This window comes from Mus musculus, chromosome 15 (assembly GCF_000001635.26).
Source record: "Mus musculus strain C57BL/6J chromosome 15, GRCm38.p6 C57BL/6J".
Taxonomy (NCBI): Eukaryota; Metazoa; Chordata; class Mammalia; order Rodentia; family Muridae; genus Mus; species Mus musculus.
Genome location: NC_000081.6, coordinates 72,127,300 through 72,151,235, shown reverse-complemented (window position 1 = coordinate 72,151,235; position 23,936 = coordinate 72,127,300). Strand labels below are relative to the sequence as shown.

General features: G+C 39.6%; 1 protein-coding gene across 1 annotated transcript in view; it reads left to right on the top strand.

Annotated features, from left to right (window-relative positions):
* The first annotated feature begins 256 nt into the window (after window positions 1–256).
* Window positions 257–23,936, top strand: part of Col22a1 (collagen, type XXII, alpha 1) — a 355,185-nt gene continuing 331,505 nt past the window's right edge. Inside the window, exon 1 of the mRNA XM_006521382.4 lies at window positions 257–277. The gene's annotated coding sequence lies outside the window, so the exon portion shown is untranslated. The remainder of the gene's footprint in view (window positions 278–23,936) is intronic.

Sequence of the window (23,936 nt, the reverse complement as noted above, 5' to 3'; positions counted from 1 at the left end):
TGAATATTTGGAATTTTACAATCAGATGTCATTAAGCTCAACTTCACTCTTCATAAAAATTTAATGAAAATTCAGAGTTACGATGGGTCTTTCTCACTCAGTCTTTGGAAAATAAGGCATTGGGACAGCAGAGGTCAAAAACCCTGGATGTTGGCTGTTAATAAAATGAATTACAGAATTATTTATTTATTTTTAGAAGAAGGAGGAAGAGAAGGAGGAAGAGGAGGAAGAAGAAGGAAAGCAACAGAATCCCTTACAGATAGACAACTGGTTTGAGGTGAGGACAATTTTTAAAGCCCAAATGTGAGCGGATGGCATGTGATCTTAGATGGGTCCATAATAACTCTACCCTGCCCCAATCCTGCTGCGAAAACCACCTTGCCTTTTTCTGTGCCATCTGGGTCAGCTGGGCATGCTTTTCTCACTTTGCACCCCACAGCTCCATCCTTGGTCCTATTGGCTTACAACTGTTTGCGGAGATGGAAATTGCTCTCCACTGCCAAGGGTAATGTTCCAACTGAGCCAGCAAGGACCTAGAAACAAATATAGAATCCACCATGATTTATCTTGTGCCTGCTGGTTTTCAGTTCTAGGAGCTTTAAATATACCGTCTCACACCACCCAGGGATATCGTCATGCGTTGCAGACAGATAATTGAGAATAATTTTTCAAGTAGTTAAAGTCAGTAGTTTCCCAACTTATTTTTTAATAGAATTTTTTTTTTTTTGGTCTTAGTTCAAAGGAAACCTTCTGTGGATACATCTTCACACACCTCATTAACTCCTGTACTTAGATTTGATTTGTGGGTGACCTACCCAGCAGTTACTGGCTTTGTGCTAATAGCAAAAAGCCTCAATGGAAGCCATTCTTGCCCTAAATGTGGGAACTCTTCATCACTGTGCAGGCAAGGCTAATGGGGCTTTCTGGGAAGAGTTTTTTTTTTTTTTCCCTGCAGGGAGGGACCACCCTAGTGTGAGTCACTTTCTCTTCTTCCCCTGGGTTGGTATTTGAAGCAAGGTATTGTCTTGGGCTGGCAAAAAGACACACAACATGGCAGTTCACTAGAAAGACAGAAAGATCACTTAAGTCTTTGATAACAGCATTGAACTCCATGAACTGACTACGATTAGGTCTCATTTTAGCTTTGAACTTAGAGTCGTGTGCAATTATATATCCCTTTAGTGGCTAGGTAATTCTGAAGTTGGAGTCTGATAAAAAGGAGTCCAGATCTTCCTTCTTGGAGATGGTGCCTCATGATCCTACCAGGCTGCTGCCTCCACTGAGACAGCTTGAAGGACTGTACAGATACATGGGGATTCTGAAAAAGGAAAGTCTAAAAACATCTGTTAGGTTTTGAACCTTCTCATGATTAATGCAACAGGTTAAGAGTATTGTTTATAAGGTATCCATTGTTCAGGCTGTCTTATGAACCATTGTTCCTAAGATTATTACAAGATTTTTTTTTTTTTTAGTTTTCAGTTTCTCCATCTTACAAGTACCCTAGGTGAAGGTACCAACAAAAACTTCTAAGCTATGAGCCAAGAGTAGTTTAGCCCTATGTCACCTGCATTGATTGCTATTCCATTTTAATTTAACTTAATTTCACTCTGGTCAGAGATACAGACTGTAGTTTAATGATTTTGTCTCCTTGAGGGTTTTGTTAGATTGCACATGGTCAAAATTCCAAATGTTTCCTATATATATATATATGAAAGGGTTATTCTAGTTTAAATTATACATTTTACATGACCAGCCATATTGGTGCAATCTTTTGAAATTTCATTGCACTCTGAAGTAGAGCGCACACATTGCACTTGAATGGAAGCAAAGGTAGGTAATGTGCTTAACTTTCAGTTCTTTCTTCTGCTCTGATGCTGGGTGCTGAATGCAGAACCCTGTGAATTCACAGTCAGCAGGCGCTCTCCCATACTCTCAGCCCTGAGGTGCTTTCCTAACTGTACCAAAGGCACCGCATCCATATGAGATACTAGCAAGATAAACTGTGCAGGGGTCAAAGAGAGTATAGAAGCCCTGTGGTGTATGTGTGTGATTATGCCTAGGAATGTAAACCTTTTCTACAAAAATAAATTCAACCTCAGGGTTACAGTTAGGGTTAGAGTTAGCTCAGTGAATGACTTTCTGGCTTTGCAACTGAGATGACTGGAGTTTGAAACTCCAGAAGCTAAGACCAAGCTTGGCATGGTGACCTACATGAAATGCCGTGTGCTTGCAAATTGGAGATGGGAGGATTCCTGGAGCTACTCAAATCTGTGACCTCTGGACTCAGTGGGAAGTCTTTCCCTAATGAATAAAGAGCAGAGTGATTGAAGAAGTCTCCTGGTGTCGATCTGTGGCCTCTATGTACATGCCCACACACTTACACCCGTATATTGTGAACATGCATACACACATGCACAAACCACACACAGGGCTGGAAAAAGTTGAACCAGAGTCAACTTGGGGGAAAGTTGCAAGTCCATCCCGAGCAGCAGATTCTGAGCATATGCAGCTCTGGTGCTAGGGGAAGAGAAGGGGCTGTAGCAGGAAGGGCTCAGCAGATGATTGCACCAATGGTGACCAGGTTTGGTTGGTCCATAGATGCTTAGATAAAATGTCTTTGGTGGCAGTGGGAGATGGGCATTGGCCAGTTCATGAAACCAGCTGAGAAACAAATATCATCATAAAGGAAAGAAAGAAGAGTCACTGAGGGTCTGAACCAGGGCATATATCATGCTTCCTCTGAGATGAGGGCTGTCAATGGCTCTGTGCCTTATCTCAGAAGGTTACTGCAACAAAATACCCAACAAAACAGCATAAGAGACGAGAGGTTTATTTTGGCCCAGAACTTTTGGAACGTATCAGCCCACAGTGGTAGAGATGGTATGGTGGCTCAAAGTGGTCCGTGGTGATGGTGAGCTTTAGCACAGTGGAATGATTCAGAAACAGAAAGAATAGGAGCAGAGGAGGGTGGAGCTTTAACTCTTAAAGGGCCATAACCAATGATCTATCATCAGGACCCACTCTCTGGAGACCAGGTACTCAAGCACATGAGCTGGGGAGGGGAGGGGATTTCGTTCTTAAATTTTAACAGCTCTTACACAAGTAAGAACAGATAAGCCAATCTGAAGTTCTTTTGAATCAGGAAAATCTGCAAGACCTAATCTGGTGTTTCCCTGTACCTGGAACATGGTGTTGATGGTGCCTATGGCCTCTGTAAGCATCAAGCAGTATCCTAGCATTTCCAGGAGGTTCGTAAACCCCCATGTAGCTTCTGCCTGTCCACACTAGTTAGAAACCTGTCCAATAATTTTTCTACTGTAACCTACAACCATCAGTGGTTGGGAAGCAGGTGGACTGCTTGGATGTGGAATTTATGTTGGGAGCTCCCACATCCAATGAGGGAGCAAAATTCCACAGGCTGAAATTCAAAGCATGCAACTGTCTAACATACAGATGCAGAAGGAAAAAAAAACACAATCCATGTAACACTAAAAACACAGAAGTAAACAGAAAGGATATTTCGGTGGTCAGTTCAAAACAAGAGTGATTTTATTTGTCAAGGCCACAGTCAATTATCATAAATAATCTGCAGAAGGAATGGACAATTAACCTTTGTATAAAAAATGATGGTTAGTATTTCTAAGCCCTCTCTGCATGGGCAGCACTATTTAATTTCTTCCTTGTTGGTGTAGTTTGGGGGTGTGACTGTCTGGGGAGTTTGATTCACTTGCCTAGAGTCAATGCCAATCATGCAAAATGGCAGGACCAGGGTCAGATCAAAGCCGCCTGAAGTCATGTTTCGTTTCGTTTTGTTTTGTTTTGTTTTTCTCTAGCTCAAATAAATCAAATGAAACATACAGCATCTTAATTCCAGGAAATATTTTAAAAGTTAATGTCCATAAGTGGAGTGTTGATGGGGTACCATAGTCTATGAGCAGAGATGGGAGGAAGTTCATCCTAATGAATGATCGGGCTGGCGAAGGCACAGAAACTCCACTAGTCCTCAGGTACTCCTTGTGTAGAGTCATCGTTTGAGTGCAACGGTGGAACAAGAACATAATGTCTGGTACCTGGTGCCTCACAGAAGTTCAATTCACATCAGACAATTGCTCATCATTTCACCTCTCTTGATTTGGGCTCCTGAATGGATTTTCCCAGCATGAGGGAAGGAACTCATTATTTTGGCCGCTAACTCTCCCCTGGAAGGCAAATAAATTGGTGCCCGATTTTGCCTTGTTAGTTTGGTAAATATGAGTCACTCTGCAGAGGGAAGTAACCTCTTGGTAACTTTTAAGTGCTGTTTTTTTTTCTTTTTCTTTTTTTCTTTAAAACAAGAAAGGCTGTAGAGCAGATATGAGTCCATTAATCTCTGAGGTCCCACCAGAGCGTGCAGCCAGCCTCGCCTTTCTGATAGCAATAGATACAAAATCCCTTTTGGTGGCTTTGCTTTTATGACTTCTATCACTGACAGCATAATTACATGGTTATTAATATCCTAAATGGCTTATCTGGCTGGCATATCAATGAACAGAAACAGGGCTTCTCAGTTGTCGAGCTCAGAAGTACTCACCCTCCCAGGTATCGATCTTACCTCTTGCTCTATGTTTGTTTGGGATAAGAACGCAAGAGTTACACAGAGCCACGAGTATAGTTTCTGCTTTGATTAAGAGTTAATTCTGTGTGTGTGTGTGTGTGTGTGTGTGTGTGTGTGTGTGCGCGTGCGTGTGTGTGTGTGTATGTGTGTGTGTGTGTGTGTGTGTGTGTGTGTGTGTGTGTGTGTGTGTATACACATGAGTGCAGGTGCCCACAGAGGTTAGAAGATGATCTGGAGTGGAGTTGCAGGATGTTGTGAGCTACCTGACCTTCACACTGGGAACAAAACTCGGGTCTTATGCAAGAGCAGTATGCGCTCTTTACCACTGACCCCTTTCTCTGGCTACTAAGGTTACAGTTTCATGGGATGAAACATCCTTTCCTGACATCAAACCTGGGAGACGTGCTTCTCTACCCTAACTCTTCTGTGTGATATGCTACTTGATACAGATTTTAAGGGAGTGAGTGGGTAACAGGTACTCATAGATGAATTTCTGGTATAATAGTTGAACAGTATCAATTAGAAGTAGATACACCAATTGGGAGTTACTACACATGGAATTCAACTTCATTACTGGTTGTGTTTTTTTTTTCACATCACTATCCTAATATGTACATGTATAAATATATAAATATATGTATATCTCAATTAGCACCCTCTTATTAGTATATTTTAATGATGCTATCTAACAACAGAGTTCCCTTGAATTCTCCCTAGATAAGCTGGCACTCCACGTGGACACTTTCTTCCAGGCTTATGTACCCATCCATAGCTCCTAGAAATAGTGGTTGCTGAAGACTCACAAACATGCCCTGCACTGCCCCTGCTGCCTAGCAACAATGATTGGTACATCTTAATGGATGCCCTTATTCCAGAAGGTGGCTGTGACCAATGGTGAACTGCTGAGGGAATGATTCAGATGTGGGCACCACAAATGAGGATTGATGGAGCCTGTGGTTACAGCTGTATTCCACTAGCCTCACTCCTTGCCATTTCTTGCCTTCTCTTGCGTTATGCCTGTATTCACTGAGAATGCTTCCCCATGGGCCTTCCCCATGTGATTGACTATCTGATATTTGTCTTCAAGGGCTGATTTAAAGTGCCATTTGGAATTCTACACACAGTGGCGTGGGACTTTCAGGAAATGAGATGATCCCAATCAGCCTGCTGAGTATATTGTCTTAGAAAGGGTTCTTAGCAATCCTTTAGCTTTAGGCTTATGTATATCCTAGTAAATTTAGCAGGACAATAAACATCAGAGAAGATAGAGTTATCTTGTGAAGCCTCAGAAGGGCCCCTTCTATTGAACAAACTCACAGATCTTTAAGGTTTTTTTTTAATTAGGTATTTTCTTCATTTACATTTCCAATGCTATCCCAAAAGTCCCCCATACCCTCCCACCCACACTCCCCTACCCACCCACTCCCACTTCTTGGCCCTGGCATTCCCCTGTATTGAGGCATATAAAGTTTGCAAGACCAATGGGCTTCTCTTTCCACTGATGGCCGACTAGGCCATCTTCTGATACATGGGCAGCTAGAGACATGAGCTCTAGGGGGTACTGGTTAGTTCATATTGTTGTTCCACCCATAGAGTTGCAGATCCCTTTAGCTCCTTGGGTACTTTCTCTAGCTCCTCCATTTGGGGGCCCTGTGAACCATCCAATAGCTGACTATGAGCCTCCACTTCTGTGTTTGCTAGGCCCCAGCATAGCCTCACAGAGACAGCTATATCAGGGTCCTTTCAGCAAAATCTTGCTAGTGTATGCAATGGTGTCAGCGTTTGGAGGCTGATTATGGGATGGATCCCCAGGTATGGCAGTCTCTAGATGGTCCATCCTTTTGTCTCAGCTCCAAACTTTGTCTCTGTAACTCCTTCCATGGGTATTTTGTTCCCAATTCTAAGAAGGGGCAATGTGTCCATATTTTGGTCTTAGTTCTTCTTGAGTTTCATGTGTTTTGCAGATTGTATCTTGTATCTTGGGTATTCTAAGTTTCTGGGCTAATATCCACTTATACGTGAGTGCATATCATGTGAGTTCTTTTGTGATTGGGTTACCTCACTCAGGATGATGCCCTCCAGGTCCATCCATTTGCCTAGGAATTTCATAAATTCATTCTTTTTAATAGCTGAGTAGTACTCCATTGTGTAAATGTACCACATTTTCTGTATCCATTCCTCTGTTGAAGGGCATCTGGGTTCTTTCCAGCTTCTGGCTATTATAAATAAGACTGCTATGAACATAGTGGAGCATGTGTCCTTCTTACCGGTTGGGACATCTTCTGGATATATGCCCAGGAGAGGTATTGCGAGATCCTCCGGTAGTACTATGTCCAATTTACTGGGGAACCGCCAGAATGATTTCCAGAGTGGTTGTACAAGCTTGCAATCCCACCAACAACGGAGGAGTGTTCCTCTTTCTCCACATCCTTGCCAGTATCTGCTGTCACCTGAATTTTTGATCTTAGCCATTCTGACTGGTGTGAGGTGGAATCTCAGGGTTGCTTTGATTTGCATTTCGCTGATGATTAAGGATGCTGAACATTTTTAGGTGCTTCTCAGCCACTCAGTATTCCTCAGGTGAGAATTCTTTGTTTAGCTCTGAGCCCCATTTTTTAATGGGGTTATTTGATTTTCTGGAGTCCACCTTTTTGAGTTCTTTATATATATTGAATATTAGTCCCCTATCTGATTTAGGTTAGGTAAAGATCCTTTCCCAATCTGTTGGTGGCCTTTTTGTCTTATTGACGGTGTCTTTTGCTTTGCAGAAGCTTTGCAATTTTATGAGGTCCCATTTGTCGATTCTCGCTCTTACAGCACAAGTCATTGTTGTTCTATTCAGGAATTTTTCCCCTGTGCCCATATCTTTGAGGCATTTCCCCACTTTCTCCTCTATAAGTTTCGCTGTCTCTGGTTTTATGTGGAGTTCCTTGATCCACTTAGATTTGACCTTAGTACAAGGAGCTAGGGATGGACCAATTTGCATTCTTCTACATGATAATTTCCAGTTGTGCCAGCACCATTTGTTGAAAATGCTGTCTTTTTTTCCACTGGATAGTTTTAGCTCCCTTGTCAAAGATCAAGTGACCATAGGTGTGTGGGTTCATTTCTGGGTCTTCAATTCTATTCCATTGGTCTACTTGTCTGTCACTATACCAGTACCATGCAGTTTTTTTTTTTTTTATTTTATTTATCTATCACAATTGCTCTGTAGTACAGCTTTAGGTCAGGCATGTTGATTCCACCAGAGGTTCTTTTATCCTTGAGAAGAATTTTTGCTATCCTAGGTTTTTTTATTATTCCAGATGAATTTGCAGATTGCCCTTTTTAATTCGTTGAAGAATTGAGTTGGAATTTTGATGCGGATTGCATTGTATCACTAGATTGCTTTTGGCAAGTTAGCCATCTTTACTATATTGATCCTGCCAATCCATGAGCATGGGAGATCTTTCAATTTTCTGAGATCTTCTTTAATTTCTTTCTTCAGAGACTTGAAGTTCTTATCATACAGATCTTTCACTTCCTTAGTTAGAGTCACGCCAAGATATTTTATATTATTTGTGACTATTGAGAAGGGTGTTGTTTCCCTAATTTCTTTCTCAGCCTGTTTATCCTTTGTGTAGAGAAAGGCCATTGACTTGTTTGAGTTAATTTTATATCCAGCTACTTCATTGAAGCTGTTTATCAGGTTTAAGAGTTCTCTGGTGGAATTTTTAGGGTCATTTATATATACTATCAGATCTTTAAGGTTTTAGAGTAGATTCCTGATTTCTCTTAAGACAATTGACCCCCCCCAACCCCTCAAAATCCCTCTTGTAATGCAGGGCCCTGGCAAACTTATTAAGTTATAAGGCTACTACTAATTTTGCAACCTCCATCTGCTATTATCAGATAATACCTGAACCAGAAAATCATCAAGACAATTGTTTGGAGAAATAAAATTATCTAGGAGATCAGGACAAAATCAATCACCAACATGAATACTTGATTTCCCCCTCCATATTACCTTTTCCCATGCCTCTTCTTCACCCTAGACTCATACCTGCAGCCTTATGTGCAGCCCTGCAGGCCTAGTTAACCTAATGAGAAAGGCACTGAGAGTGTCTTTTCAGAAATAGAGATGCTCATTCCTTCTCCTGCATCACCTTTGAAGGGCTACTTCAAGTCACCCTCTTTTGTGTGGATGGTGGGGAATCAACAATCATAGGGCAGTTGTGAAGGGATCTTGGAAGAAATTTGTGTGAATGATTTATAATGAAGAAAAGACAGCCCATAGTGATTACAGATAGATTGACTGGCTTATATAGGATTTTGCAAAAAGTCATTACTGAACGTTAGATAAGATAGAGTAAAAACATGTGAGTGAATTTCTTCAAATAGACAGAGGAATGAAGATAGCTGGTTTTTTTTTAAGTCCACACAAACAAACAACAAACAAAAAACTGAATGAGAATCTGAGGGCACATCCTACAGATGAAACTCCCTTCAATAGTGTAGACCCGAGGAGTAGCCTGTGGATTTCAGAGTGTCCTTCTTTGGAATCTGTCACTCTGTGCGTCTGCATACAATGGTTGTTTGGGATCAGGAATGAAGGGTTTGCATGTCTCACATCCCATACCAGGGTGAGCAATGACAGTGCCTTGAGCAGAGACTAAGGCTAAGCATCCATTGTGGAGGGTGACTATGCATTTGACTTTCCTGAAGATTCTTGGTTTCTACCTCTTTATTCCTCTGGCACTATTAGCCATTTCATTCTCAAAAGTGCCTCACTCTAGATAATACATCATATGCTACCTACTGAAATTGTGCCACTCACACATGGAATCGTCTTGCTAGGTCATGATAGATTTAGTATATTTTCTTTTCCATACTGGAGTGGGCAGCAATTTAATTTAGTGGAAACATACACACTCTGAATAAAGATTTATTTACCCCACAAAAATAATTTTAATGAACCATCATTCAATGACTTATAAAGTACCGCTTCATCACCATGGTAACACCATTTATGATGATGCTAACCAAGGAAATCATTTTACTGTAAAGAATCTGTAATGAGTTTAGACTTAGAGATTAATTTATTTTCATCTTGGCATTATTAAAAAAATAACCGACTTAAAATGCAGATGGAATGGACTTCTGGGATACAGGGCACAATTCTGAGATAATACCTTGCAATTCTGAGGTGCTATGCCACAAAAATAAAATACACTTTTGAGCAATAATCATTTGTGTCAGTCAGAATCCCAACACAAAAGAGATAAAACTGTTGCTATGATTAAAAAAAAAACTATGATCCATAAACAAATTATAGGATACAGAGTTTATTTTAGCTTACTCTTCTGAAGGGAGAGCCCATTATGGGGGAGGGAGGAAGGGAGTCATGGCAACAGGTAACCAGAACAAAATGCTGAGCACTTCAATTGAAAGCATGAAGGCATGAGAGTGAACTGGAAGTAGAGGTAAGGCTATAAACTCTCATAGGCCACAATCCTTGACCATCTTCCTCCAGTAAGTCCATACCTCCTAAACATCACTTCCCAAATAACACCATTAACTGGGGATCTAGTGTTCAAATTCATGAACCCATGTGGTATGTTTTTTCATTCAAACCACTAAAAAGAGCATCCTGTGAGAAGTTATGACAAGCTCTCCAAAACTATCAGGTTGTAGGAGCTTATGAAAAGAAAAGAAACATTCTGGAACCAGAAGTTAAAGTTCTCTCCCCTTGCTGTGTCTTTCCACATTACCTAATGATTAAGGTTAGCATAGGGCTATCTGACCAGACATATTTATAGGATGATTCTCCAGGGTCAGAGGACAGGCAGTGGCCACCCTGCAGCACACATTTTAACCTCTGTTCAACAGTAGAAAAACTCTCTATGTTAACATACATAGCTTTCTTAGCAATTTGGAATTTTTCACACTCCCTCTAAAGTTTCTGGTCATTGTGTCCATACTGGTTGTTAATTTCCTTTCTAGTTTGCTAGAACACGTAATGGTACTGCACTCTTATGCAAGTTGAGTCCTATGGTTATGAGTCAATCTGTACGCCAGCCTGGTCTACAAAGTGAGTTGCAGGACAGCCAGGGCTATATAGAGAAATCCTGTCTTGAAAAACCAAAGAAAGAAAAAAATAATAAAAGCTCCTTTATCATACACGGTGTTGTTTGGAATGCTATGATGATGAATAGTAGTGCCTGCCAGCGGAAACATTACAGGCAGGAAGGAAAACCTATATCCAGAATATGCTTCTATTTTGGTGGATGGAAATCTCAGACCTCTCCATTATGGAAGAAGGCCAATGCAATCAACCTGTCACCAGGTGGCTAGATGGTCCCCTCAGGAACTGGGCCATATTAGAGGCTTATTTATGTTGTCTTCTTTCAGAAGATTAGGTACTCAGCAATAGCATTATCCTAGATTATGAAAGGCTATTATTGCCCTAGCTGAACTCATTGGGAAGATAACTCTTGAGTTGCCAGAGAAAGTCCTTCATTGAGAGATACCAGGTTGTGGTACTTGCTGGAATACTACATGGTGGGCTGCCATGGAAATACAGTCAAGGGTACCCCAGTCTAAGGCTTTCTAATTTCTAGAAAAAATACTTTATCATGGAGGTCATTCTGAAGCCACTTCCAGTGATGGGTTCAGACAAGTCTATAAGGAGTGCTAGGATGAATCTCCTCTGGGAACGTGTGGTATGATGGACTGGCATCTTAGCAAATGAGTACACGGCATCTAGGTGTGACTGTAGAAGCACTCTTCCTTCACTGTCTCACCAGCATCTTTGAGTGAGGAAGCTTGAGATTATGCTAACTGCAAAGGAGAAAGGTTGACAGAAGTTAATGGGACAGCTCAGTAGGTGACAGATGGTGGGTTTGGAGATAAAACTTATGGTCATATCATCAGAAATTATGCTCAATGTACATACAAAGACAAGAGAAGTTGACCTGCTTTTGCTCATAGTTTAGATCCTCACTGGTGTTTAATCTTAACTGTCAACTTAATGATATCAAGAATCACATGGGGTAGGGGCTTTGAGGCATGTCTGGAGGGGGTTACCTTGATAGCACATTTGAAATGGTCAGATACAGGCACTATGAATAGTGTCATTCCCTGGCTGGCATTCTGGACTGGGTAATTGGGAAAACGAGCTAAGCAGAATATGTACATTCATCTCTCTCTGTTTACCTACTATAATACAATGTGACCAGGTTCCTTAAGTCCCCACTGCCATGACTTCTCCACTATGATATATTCTACACTTGAACTGTGAGCAAAAATCAGCCCTTTCTCCTTTACGTTGCTCATTAGCCGTGTTTGTTTGCTTGCTTGCTTGTTTCTTCATCACACCAACAGAGACATAACTAAGATATCCATACATACAACTTGACATTTAATTTGGACATTTGTGTTCAAGTGATGGTGTCTTAGGATTTGATGCCACCATGAAGAGGAGAAAATCCTTGAACTTGATGAGGTGACTGATTCAGGCTACCAATGGGGATAGTCTGCTAACAAGATTCAATTGTTGAGGAAGACAGTTTATGAAAACAAAGCAGTATCTGACCACTTTGGGGCATCTCAAGTCAATCAGACATCACACAACTGGGTAAAGAATAATCTGAATAAAGACATTATCAATCATACCACCAGGACGCACAGTCAGAACACACACACTACCCAAAGGACCATCAGGGATGGAGAAGATGGAATTGGCAGTGGTAGAAGATGGCTATAACCTACTCAATTACTCAATTGTTATTGCTGAAAAGCTTCATAACAAGTAACAAGAACACATGTCCTGCTGTGAATGTAATCTCTCTCATTCCCAGCACAGCTCATAAAAATAAATGGCACTACGGATATTTTAAATTTCAAGTGAGAATTGAAATGTATTGACATCCCACAGATCCTTATAAATTGTGTAATACTCTATGATGTGAGCAGAGCTTAAAGTTAACAGGATATCAGCTGTCAGCAGGAAGGGTGTTATGTGAATCTTCTTTCAATGTGCACAAGAAAAGGGGTACAGGTCTGGTTGAGATACCTTACTAGTTAACAAAGATATTGAGTCACCCTGATACCTAGTTTCTCCGTGGCTCACAGCATATCAGCATCCTTGATTTTTAGTTTGGCCATTTGTGAAATAGATAAAGATGATAACACAATGAATGTCCTTATGGAGAGGTATACATAATCTATTGCTTATAAAGGAATTAGACAAGATTGTAAAAGCATCAGGTTCTAAGTAGTTGCAGATTTTTTCATTGGCTTAGAAAATGCTTCTATAGTCCTTAATTTTAGGAAATGATCAAAAGAAGCTTATTTATTTTACTGTAGGCCAGATACAAGCCAAAGTATATTACCTGATTATCCTGGTAGCTGAATTCCACATGCTTGATACTTTTAGAGCCAAGCCTTAGCAGCGGTTCAGTACCAACATCTAAGAGGATGGATGGAAATTTCCATCATCTAGTGAGCAGTCACTTTGCTCACAACCACAAGGTGTTTTGTAGTATTACACAGCCATCAACATTGAGCTTTGAGAAATCCATACTGAGTGTTGATCCTTACAGAAATATCAACAGTCTCTTCATCCCCAGAACTCCAAACATTCACTGTCCAATGCACAGGATTTCTGCTTCTTAATGCACTGAGTTCCTGCTCCGTAAAAGTAACTTCTTCAGAATCTCCATTTAGCTTCCATTTTTGTTTTCCCCATGGCGCAGTGCTTTTGCATTTCCAATTTAGTTTCCCAATATACAGAACACACAAAAATCATTTTGAAGTAGAGCCTGAATCCTCATTTTGCAGATAAGAAAACTCGAATGGGGATTCAAATGACTTACACAGAGTGTAAGTGACTTCAACACTTAGGATACAATAGACTATGACACAGCCAGTTGGAAACACACCCATAACTGTAAAGCTACAGTTCTAATTCATTCAACTTACTCATGACAATTAAAAATCTAACTCGTGTCTCTTCTCCCAGGGCCAGGGTAGACACAGATGCCTCCATTAGGAGAGCCATGGAAGAGGCAGAAGATGTAGCAAAATCAGTTTGGGACTTCAAGCATCTGTCCCAAAATACCCAGCTTTTACTTATGATGTATATTTAGTTAATCCAAAAACTGCATCTAACCAAGTCAGAGAAGGCTAATTCTGCTCCCAAGAAAAAACAACAAATATTTTTGGGAAAATGTTATAGTTAATTACAACACTAAGAAAAACATGCAATTAGAAAATAAGTTTTCATTTTTAAATGTCTTAATTTAGTTTATTTCTCACCACTTTATATTTAATTTTTAAATACATGCATGTTGAATGCTAGCTTTAACTATGTAGTTTCAGTGTATGTTCCAGTCTTTATCGTTAATCTTCCCTAAAGTCGACAGTCAATACCACTTATTTCCCTCTTGTGGCCTCTCAATGCTTGAGATCTATGACTCTACCTCTCACATCCTGATCCTACCACTCACACATTGATCAATAGGTAGTATTCTGGGGCCAACATAATTCTGTGTTACTCTTTAGCGGCCTGTCTCTGTGTGTATACATTATATATCTATGTAAGTATGTGTGCAGTAATTAAGTGTCTATAAACACATAAATAACTTAGTTACCTTCACATCTTTGAATTACTGTGTGTGGAGCTGCTGTGTAGTATATGCTGTGTGTGCCAGTGTGTATGAAGATGTACACAACCATGCTCACATACGCAGAGGCAGTTGAGCATCTTTCGCTATGGTTTTGTGCCTTGTTTCTTTGAGACAGGGTCTCACATTGAGTCTGAAACTTACCATGTCAAACCAGGCTGGCTGGCAGTGAGCCCTTGGTGTCTTCCTGTCGTTTCTTCCACAACTAGCACCTCAGTTACTGCCATGCATGGCAATGTCCAGGTTTTATGTGGATGCTCTGGATTTGAACTCTTTTTATACAGTAAGTGGTCTTCCCCATTGAATTTTCTTCACAGCCCAACACTGACATTTTCAGAGTAAAGACTAATGTCTTTGTTGACTTATTCTAGATGGCTCTGAAAAGCCTAACCCTTCAATTTTCTACTGTCTTACAATGAAAGCTTCGGTTTCCTAGGACTTCAGTCTCTATACATGCCTCCTCATTGCAGACTCTTTGTATGTGCTGTAACACCTACAATAGTCTGTTCCCGAACACTCTGCTTCCTATTTTTTTCTTACCTTCAAGCATGACAGTCTGTACCATGGTAGGCACCCCAATGAGCGTGTACTGAGATAATTAATATGTCATTGCTTAATGATTCTCTGAAATAAGTTCTTCCCATTTCTGATTCCCTACTGAAATCAGAGCAGTTTATTATGTTTTAATGTGATGTGTAGAATAGCAGCATCCCCCCCCCCCCGCAAGAATGCCCAAGGCCCTATTCACAGAATGTGTGGCTAATTCTGCTTTGCATGCAGAAGTGACATTGAACATGCTATTAATGTGGAGCTCCTAAGGGGAACCCTGTCAGCCACAGTAAGATGAGTATAATTACAGGAGTCCTGCCAAGTGCCCAGGGGAGACAAGGGAGTCAGGAAGGGAGCAGGTTTGAAGAGGCTATGATAGCCTTGAATGGAGAAAGAGACTGTAAACTAAGAAGGTCAGGTTATTTTCAGAAGTAGAAATAAAGTTAATGAATGGATTCTTGTTTAGAAACTTCAGAAGCAACAGAACCCTGTCAACATTTGATTTTTAGTTCATTGACCTAACTTTCTGACACATGACCCCCAAGGAGCAAGAAAATAAATTACTACCAGTGAGCTACTGAGCTGTTCTTAATTTGTCATAGATATGATCAGCATCCATCTTTAAATATATTATTCTTCCCAGAGAGTCCAAACTCTAAAACAGGGTCTCCTTTTTGTAGCCCATAGGCAGTTGTATCTCAGGCAATTTGCCCTTTTCAGTGGTCCATTTAAATTGGGAGATTTTATTCTTCTAATTTGAGGAAGTCCTGAGGTCTTTGCGTGAATTACAAATGAAGAGAAGTGACATAGAGAATTGCTTTTGAGCATATGTCATTGTGTATTAATTCCTGAAGACCATCAACATGTAAGAGATGGAGTCCATGGAGTTCCTTGTTAGCATGGAATTGTGTTAATGCTGCCTTCTTTGTCCTAAGCTAGCTCTCTGTCCACTATGCTGTCACCTTTCTCCTTCCACTTCTGATGCTCCTGCCCAGAACAGGGACCAGCAGTGCTTCGCTTTGCTAATCAGAGGAAACTGTAGGAAATCCTGAGGCTACCATCCAGATTAGATTCAATGTATTTACTGACAGCTGCAGGAAATGATCTCATGGTGGGAACTGAAGAACAATAAGAGAATGGTAGACTCACAATTGCCCCATAAAAGTCACTCAAATCCCCTTCCAGGAATGATTGTCAATTAATAGGGCAGTAAAGATGAGAATGGAAACATAAGATGCTTCTGAGACTGAACTAGGGAAAAAATAGCTGGGCTCATCTGGTAGAGAGGGACACATTTTCCATCTCTGGTTTTCTAGTCATTATATTATGTCACACAAATTTAATAATCTGAAAGTCAACCTTTACCATCTATTTAGGGAGCCACCAGGAAAGTATGGCTTTGCATTATTGGAAGATTGTGCTTAATCAGAACTTGGTTATTGAAAGAAAGCAGACATGACATGTGTTCCTTTGCTGGTGTTTAAAATGTAGCATCACAATGTATAAATATCTTGAGTCTCTCTTTCCTCATGTGTTACCTCTATCACATTTATGCCACCACATAGTGGGTTCATTTTTTCCTCGCACCAAGGTGTAATATGAATACATCAATGACCTTTAAACTCTTAATATCTAATTTTTGAACTTGAGTCCACATTCAGATAGAAGGAATGATTGGTATTAGAATGAACTAAAATTTAAGCAAGATTTATTAAATTTAAGAAGATGTAGTTCCCACATTTTCTGTCTCCAAAACACCTTCCTATCTGCTGTCCACACATACAAAAACTATCCTATGTTGTCTAGGATAAAGTGTCAATCCAAAATGAAGCCGTGCAAGAAGCAATGGTTTTATTAAACCAGAGTCCCTGTGCTCCCAGGACTCTGTGCTGAGGTTCTACTAGGGACAATATTGCTCTTTGTGCTTTCATAAAATGTTATTTGAGGTCATCCTCGAGTGGTACTTTCCATCATTCTCAGACACGATAAGCTGATTAAGATGAGGTGACTCACCCCGGCAATGGATGGCCGAGGTGGTAGGAGGCTAAGCTGAAACTACGCATCCGATTCAAGCTCCTCATTTTCTGAGCAGTGAAACCCAGACTGAAGAAAGGAAATGAACTTTCCCAAGTCTCGTCTACAAGTGGGGATGGTGCAAACTCTGGGCTTGCACATCAGAACATTTTCCTTTTGATGTTAAACAACTGAAGTATATGAAAAGAAAGAAGGAAGCTTTGATGTTGCCTCACCCCTTGTTTTGCTGTGTGTTAGGGAGCATTAAGGGCAGGTAGGAACACTCAGACAACCAGGTAAAATCCCCTTTAAATAATCAGTAATGCCAACTGTTAACTCTAATGTTTGGTTAAAGTATAAAAGTGTGCATTCTTTCTAGCATAATTGACCTCCTGGTTCAAAATATCCATTTTTTTTTACTTGTTCAAATAAATTTCAGATTGAAAAAAAGAAGGTATATTTAAGAACACGACATTGTCTCCTCCTCATATACCCTCAGCCTTAGGAAGATTCTCGACTAGATAAAATTTCTATTAATTATTGTGTATTCTTTTGCATGCTGATTGATTGTACTTACAGACTCATACAATGTTGGTGTTTAAAGGAGTATGGATGCTTCTAGTAGTTACCTGTTTAGTTGCTGAAACAGAACACCTGTCAAAAACACCTCAAGGCAGGAAGAGTTATTTTGGCTTACATTTCCAAAGTAATTGCCCACCATTGGTGGGAAGAGAATAGCAGCAGGAGGCAGCTAGGCACATCGCATGCCCAGTGAAGAGCTTAGCAAAGAGTGGAGAATGCATGTGCCCAGATAGTTTTCTTCTAGGTATCTAGCCCATGGAATGATACCTACTACATTTAGTATGGTTTATTTCACACCCATTAACCTAATCTTGATAATACCTCACTGACATGCCCAAAGGTTTGGTTCCATGGTGATTATAAATCCTATCAAGTTGAAAATCAACATTAACCATCACACCCACTTCTTGTATTTAAATAGGTACCCCAGAGTGAGATGTAGCTGCATCCACCTCTTGTCTTTCCAAAGGCTAATGGTATATCCTTGCGGGAGGAAGTACATCACTATGGGTTGAGCTTTGGAATTAATGGCCTGCACCACTTTCATGTTGCTCCTTAACTTCCTGTTTGCATTTGAAGATATGATCTCTCAGCTTCCTTCTCCTACTTCCATCCATGTTGGGTACTGTTCTTCCACCATAGGATAAACTCGTATCCCTCTGGAACTATAGGTCAAATCAACTCTTCCTTCTTAAGTTGTCGTGACCATGGTGTTTTATCACATTACTAGAAAAGTAACTAACACAGATGTGAACAATTTCTCATCCTCTTGGATCCTGTTCCTGAGTCCGGGAGTCAGGTCTGTACTGTCCTGTGTCAGACAGAGACTTAGCATACTTGGCTTCATTTTCTTTTATCTTTTTTCATATTACACAGTGGGCAAAGCAGCCAACCCTCAGTGTAGATTAGATTGTTTCCTTATTTCTGCCTCTCTGCTCTGGTATGCCTGGAGTTAAAGGGGTCTGATGCGGGAACAGTGGCTTACACATCAGTTATGGGAATCATGGGCTTGAAATGGGGCAGTTAACATGCCAAATCTCACCACCGCTCTCCTTTTCTATTGCTCATAAGAACAGTGCATCATATAATTTTCTCTTTTCTCAAGACATGCACCTCACCCATCCTTATTCCTTGTATTCTCTTTCAATAAGAAAGGAGATAGAATTAGAAGTTTGATTTATCAAGGTTGAGCTGCCACACTGCCTGCCTACCATTGTCTGTAGCTTCTATGGCTATTCTGCTACCTCCTATATTTGTTTTGATTCAGCCCTGCCTTGTATTACTACACACATACCCATTCTTTCCTATTCAAGGACGTTACTCTACCATTTCAAGCATTTGAACCTCACACCTCTTATTCCACTAGATTACTGCCGTCGACCATGAATGGGTGTCATCAAACATGCTCTTATTTCTCACTCTAAAGCATGCACCCTGATCTCACTTCTCAACTGCCACTTGATCTTTTTTATTCTAACATATTTGAAATACTCTAAAAAGTCTCTTTATTCATCATCACCAATGCATCTTTGACATCCAGTGAGTTCAACTCAGTAAGGTTTTTTACTATCTCTTTCTAGCAAATTCTCCCCATCAAAGTCATCAAGGAAAGCCGTGTTGTAAAATCTAATAGTATTGTCCCACTTTATACCTTATTTGATATTTGAAAAGTATGTGGCCAGTCCATGTTCTCTTATTCTTGAATCTATAAGCTTAGTTTCCAAATTGCTACATTACTATACATACTCTGTTTTTCGGCCATGGACACCATTTGCTCTTTTAGCTACTATTCCATCTCTTTTCCTATATTGTGCTTATTCCAAACTTCAAACACTATAGTACCCCATTCCCTTCTCTATGCCCACTCCCTGTGTTCTTGGCCAGTTCAAGACTTCAAGTATATATGACACTGAGAACTCCAGAGTTTTGTTTCCTATTCTATTTCCAGTCTAGACTTTTCTCCTTAATTCATGAATTTCATAATAGTAATTCTTTGAAAATTTCAGATGTGCATTAACATATTGTTCCACATCCAAACATCAAAAGTCTAAGTCTGAATCACTGGCAAATGAAAATTTCGTTTCCTCCAAGGGAGACTTATTGGGGAGACAAACTATTCTTATGTGTATAGTGCATGCCCAGCAGTAGATGGTCAACAGAGAACTAACTCAATGGCATATTTGGAGGTTGCTTGTCTCATAATCTCATGTTATAATTTTTATAAATTTATTATTATTTATCCTTGTTTTTATTTTTGTTTTATTTTTCCTCCTCCTCCTCCTCCTCCCTCTCTTCCTCCCCCTCCTTTTTTTTCTACATGTCTCTGAGTATATATTATAGCTTCCAGTTTAGGATTTTTATTGGATTCTGAATGTACAAATGAGTGGGTCTTTGTTTCTTTTTTTTCTTTTTTTCTTCCTTTTTGTGTTTTTGTTTTTTGTTTTTCAAGACAGGGTTTCTCTGTATAGTCCTGACTGTCCTGGAACTCACTCTGTAGACCAGGCTGGCCTTGAACTCAAAAGTTCACTTGCCTCTGCCTCCCAAGTGCTGAGATTAAAGGCGTGCACCACCATGCCCAGCTTGGTTCTTTGTTTCTTATGCTTTCTCTTGGGCACTTTTCCTTCTGTTTGTTTGTGTTGTCCTATTCCAATGTGCTAGTTTTATTTTATTTTATGTTATTTTATGATAGGATATGATGATATGATATTATTATCCTTTAGAAGCCTGTTTGTTTTCTAATGAGAGACAAAAAGGCAGTAGATCCACATGAGAGTAGAGGTAGTGGTGGTGGTGGGGAGCTGAGATAAGTAGAGGGAGGAAAAAAACATAATCAGTATATATTAAATGAGCAAAACTCAATTTTTAATTAAAGGGGGGAAAGCCTAAATATGAACCCCGAGATTCTACACTAAATGCTGACTGTCCGCATTAGAGTTGATATTAACTCTAATTCTGTAGTTGATCAAACCAGCAATGTTGGTGTCTTCCTATTTAACTTACCATACAACATGTGCCTTACATCATCTGTTCGTGATACCTTAAAACGTCATCCTGAATCTGAGCAGATCATATACTACTGCTGGATTAGGATTACAGCATCTGTTGTCTGTGTCATCTAAGTAGCATCTCATCTACTTAGTTTACTTAGTCTACTGAGTTCTCTTTTCTCCTTGCCACCTGTCTTAGTTACTTTTCCTGATGATATGACAAAATACCCCAACAAGTCAACTAAAAGAAGGAAGGGTTTGAGGATATAATCCATTATGAGGGGCCAGTCCTATAAGCAGGAGCTTGAGGCAACTAGTCACCTTGCATCTATGTTAAGAAGCAGAAGGAGATGAATACTTGTATTCAGCTAGCTTTTTTGTTGTTGTTGTTGTTGTTGTTGTTTTTATACAGTCCAGAACTCAAATATGGGCAGATGTTCTATCTTCTTAATTTAAGTCTTCCAATCTCAGTTGACTTACTCAAGGTACACTTGGACACACTTGGAAATTGTCTCTTAGGTGATTCCAGATCCAGTGAGATTGATAACACTGACCATTATATATCCCCTATTAACTACTGCCATAAAAGTCACAAGAGATTTTAATCTTAGTACTGGAGACAGAGGCAGGTAAATCTCTGTAAGTTAGGGGTCTGCTTGGTTTACATAGTGAGATCCAGGCCAGCCAGAGCTACATAGTGAAATCCTGATATAAATTAAACCTTTTATCTGCTGACACATAGCTTATGAGTGAAAATATCATTGCTTTGCAAAAAGAGCTATGCAAGTGGCCATAACAAAATAATAAAGTTAATATTTAAATATTAAATTATTACTTTGAATTTCTAATGTTATGAGGAAAAACTGAAGTTCTTCTGGTAGTTTAAGATTGCCAGAAGAAAGATTTTAGAACTTTCAATGAGAATAAGAAAATGAGCTGGGCAGTGGTGGCACATGACTTTAATCCCAGCACTTGGGAGGCAGAGGCAGGTGGATTTCTTGGTCTACAGAGTGATTTCCAGGAGAGAGAGCATGAGAGAAAGAGAGAGAGAGAGAGAGAGAGAGAGAGAGAGAGAGAGAGAGAGAGAGAGAGAGAGAGAATAAGAAAATGAGTTTTATAAAAGTGGTTTGTTTCTTAGGATCATATGTATGTTTTGGGAAAGAATAGATAATGAAAATATGAGAATTTCTTGAAAATACAGAACATAGTAAATAGAGAAACTATAAAACTATACATCCACGAGTGGTTTAATAGAAGGCATGAAAACAAGGTAAATTTGAACCTGATCACTAAATGCCATATAGAATGTTCTGGATTATTTTTGGTAGACAGCAGTGTGCTAGAAGGAAACAGGTGCTCCCAGAGAAATGATGTGATGCAATTGTATACAGTGCTCTGAAATCAAATTGTCAGCTAAAGGGTCAAAGAGAACCCAGTGAGACACTCTTATCACATCGTGGGTGAGTAGCAACATTGTTAGGTGTTGAGCTAAGGCAACAGCAAGCTGCAGAAAAACAAGGGGGCTATTGATGGCATCAGGAATTTGAGCCGTGGTTACATCATGTGTGTTTGAGAAAGGTCTTATAGTCCTACAAGCCTTCTAAGGCATAAACCTGGCAATGGGATTATAGAGAACTGGGCAGTTAGGATAGTGGCTAAGCACATGCTCACTTTGCTACTCTTAAGATGAAAACACATGGTGAGAACCGGGTATCTACAGTGCTTACAATCATTGCTTTAGAGTTCAAATTTGGGAGGATAATTTGCATATATGTTATTAATAATCAAAAAGCTAAGACAGAGATCATGGCACAGAATTGATTTATGTTTAACATACACTTTATATAAGAGCCTGAAGACAACTTCATACAAATTTCTTGCTGCATCTGTATGGAATTTTCCTGCTGTGGCATCATATTGAAGCTCAAAAACCTTCAAATTTTGGAGTGCTGGGATTTCAGCACTTTACATAAGAAATGCTCAACACGTAATGTAAAATATTAAATTTTCTTGCTTTTATTCATCTTTAGAGAGAGAACATATAAATAATGCAAGTCATATGCTTATTTTCTGTTATGAAACTCAGATGGAATTCTTCCCAGGAGGATTATCTGGACTCGAGGGTCAGATGGGGTGTCTGTAGGGTGACAGAGGAATCAAACATGACTTCAGTTTCTAGCATTCCAATATTTTGGTCCACATTTTTAAAACCCTTCTTTGTACTCAGTGTAGACAGCTTTTATTCACGAAACCATGAGTGGGCATGTACGCTGCAGCTGTCATTTAATATATCTTCAATATAAAGCAGATGCGTCATGCAGCACAGAATTCATAACTTTGCACAAGTCAAGATTTATTACATCTGGCATTATCGCTCCATCTCAGGGCGTCATTATGCTGCCACATGGGATCAGATTTGCCAGGTAGAAAATGTTCCCACAGAAAATGACTCTGCATTCTTCTGCATGGTCCCATGATATGTATTTGTTCCTTTTCAAGATTACTTTTTCAGGTGGCACATAAATAATTCTTTTCATTATCACCTTATCGTCCGTGTTTCTTGTCCTTTGACCACATTCACCTCTCCACTGTATTCTGAATATTAGGAAAAACAATGATTTTCAAACTTACTATTTTTGTTTATGTACCTTTTCCATTTGGAAATTTTTGTATATGTATACAATGTACCTTGGTCATAGTTCATACCCACCATTCCCATCTCTCCGGCTTCTACTCTCTTTCCAAGCATATCTCCCAACTCTCTCCCAAATTCTTGTCTTCTTATGGCTAAATAATCAACTCAGTTCAAATACTGATGCCTTCATTTCTACACTTCTGAATATTATTTTTCCTTTTGAAAAACAATTTCATACATGTATAAAATGTACTGTATGATCATGTTCACGTCTGATATTACTTATTTTTTAATCTCTGTCATATTCTTGGGGCCCCTATCTTCTTCCCAACTCTTCCATCCTTCCCTTCATCTCTTTGTGTATGTATGTGTGCTTATGTGTGAACTCTGTATGTGCATGAGTGTATGTATGTGTATCTCTGTGCACATGTGTGCATGTATGTGTGTATATATGAATGCATTGTCTGTGTGTATGCATGTGTATATATGTGTATTGCTCATATTTGTACCTCTCTCTCTCTCTCTCTCTCTCTCTCTGTATGTGTGTGTGTGTGTGTGTGTATGCACATGCATGTCTCTGCAGGTAGCCACAGTGGCTGTGTGTTCATGATTGCAACAGCCTTGTCATATCCAGAAGGAAATGATTCACAGCACTCATTCCCATCCTGCATCTTTTACAATCTTCCTGTTTTTAAGTAAGCATTTTCCACTATGCAAGAAAAGAGATAAATGGCTCTTAAATAACATTGACCCTAAATAGCATTGTAACCTCATTTAGAAAACATCTAAGGCAAAAATATTCATTTGCATTTCAGTTTATGTCTTTGAAATGATATGTTTGGTTTGCTAATGTTTACTTGTTACTTCTCTTTTAAGAATTAATTATATTTTTTTATTTCACTTGAATCGTT